Here is a 2301-nt window from a genome sequence, read left to right on the forward strand (position 1 = left end):
AAGATTTTCAGTGGCCTGAAATGGACCTAAACCCAGATCATGACTATAATAAAGCCAGCACAGAAGACTTTGCTAAATATTACTTAGATGGCTTTGTTGCCCATAAAATTAGTAAATTGATCAAATGTGAATTTTGTTACAAGTACGTCATAGACAGTTCTGAAAAATTTATTCCTGAATGATATTTAGTAGGATTAAAATCCAATGGAGGGTTAGTTAATCCAGCGAGAGAACTATTTGAATTAAAAAATTTAATTAAAAAAATAGTACAACTTCACAGCAAAAATATTACAGAAGATGCCTTTTTAGAAATTCGGAACAATATTTTTGCTTCTGAAGAATTAACGCAGAATATCATAGGATGCAAAAATCATTATATTGGGCTAACTTCTAGAGTAATAAACTTTTATATTTTGTGTAGAGTGCATTTTATATGTCGAAATTTTAACAGAAATTTAAGTAGCCGTGTAAAAAGGAAAACTTTAAACAAAAGTTCAAAATTAACGTAGAAATGTACGCACTTTACTGTTATCTGAAGCCATCTGGTTACACTGGTTGGTAAAAGCAGATAACAGGAAAATACCAAAAAGGTATCTAATCTAGAAAAAAATAAAAACTTAGATTTTAAGAGTAATTATGTTGATTTCTTTTATTGAAAATAGTCTATCAATTTGTTTTTATAAATGCTATTGAACAAAATTCTGTAAATTTGAAAAATATATTAAATATCAACTTTTACACTTTAAAACATGTTCAATTCCATATTAGGCCTAATAATTTCATTTTAATAACTCAATTACCATAGATTTTTGAAAGAATAAAATTATTTTTTTCCCATTTTTTATTTATAATTTTAATTAGAAAATTAAATGAATAATATTTTATTATAAACGACTTTTTAAATTTTAAATTTAAAAAAATATGTTATAATTTTATTATTTTTAAAGTTAACACAGATTGAATCGCGATGTGGCGCTAAAAAACGAACCGCAGGAGAGCCACGACGAGAAATGAAGGGGGGGGGAGGTGAAAATGACCAGAACATCACTTTATCCCCCTATTGTGTAGCGGGAAAGTAGCTCAACCATCTCTTCTATAGCCTTGTCCACGGTAGACGTTGAACTCCCACTCGAATCCGAATCGTACATTATTCGCAGAGAAAATTAACAATATTCGTAGTTTAAAAGACAGACACGAGAATCAAATACTCACAAAGCATGGAAAAAAGAAATGCGGGTTGGATAAAGTAGGGCTGATTAAGAAAAAAAAGGTCCAAACTAAAAGTGAAACCGGACTCATAAACGAAGTATTGGCGCCTTACGGCGCCGCGCACTCACTTCGTTCGAGCGCTGGGGGCGCGCGGCGCCACCCCAGCCCCATTCTTGGTAATCAAGCTGTGCCATCTATAACGCAACCTAGATGACAGTACCAAGTATAGCCTTTTGTGGTGCGAATAAAACAAGGGAGAGCGACTGTGAGATGAATCGATCCCACACGAAGGAGTTTTCCCTCGTTCTGTGTGCATATATTAACTCCACCTACGGACATCGTATCCAGTGAAAACGTACCTAGTATCTAGCGAATTGAATTCGCCGCAAAAAAACATTTCACGTAGCACTTTTTTTTTAATTTAGTAATATCTTGCCGTTACATCTAATTCTTCATCAGTGCTACTTCACCCAACACGTACAAAAATCACGAAATATGTCGAAATATTATGTATTTTCCGAGGTAAATAGTGGGGGTAAGTGACAATTTTCTATTTATCATATCTTTCTAAATAATAAATTGCGCTTAAAACTTTTGGCATTACTGTAATCCTTGACAAATAATACACCTAAAAAAAATAAACAAAATAAAAAAAAACAAAAGGTGCTATTCTTAAAAATAGCCAAATAACGCTTTAAATCACTCTCCTCGTTGCCAGAATTAACAGAATTAGAATATTCCGAACTTGCGGAACTACGCGAAGACCCGGTATCGGACATAGTTAGTGAAAAATGAATACGGTTTGGGAAATGTTTCTTTCCTACCAAAGACTATATAAGCTATCGCTACATAGACTGGATTGATCTATGGAGCATTAAGTTGAAGGTTTTTTTGAAGCATCAGCGCCATCAAGTAGCTAAGCAAAAAACTAGTTGTAAAAAAATAAACGTGACGATCAACTGGTGGTTAGTGATTTAGTTCTTCAACGGTTTTCTTTTGCGAAAGTTCAAAAGTGTTTTAGTTAAGTTCAAAATTAATTTCACTTAATATATTTGCTATGGCTACAAAAACTTATAGTAGTAGTTCTTTTTG

The sequence above is a fragment of the Leiobunum rupestre genome, chromosome 1 (genome assembly GCF_980474605.1).
Source record: "Leiobunum rupestre chromosome 1, qqLeiRupe1.1.hap1, whole genome shotgun sequence".
Classification (NCBI taxonomy): Eukaryota; Metazoa; Arthropoda; class Arachnida; order Opiliones; family Sclerosomatidae; genus Leiobunum; species Leiobunum rupestre.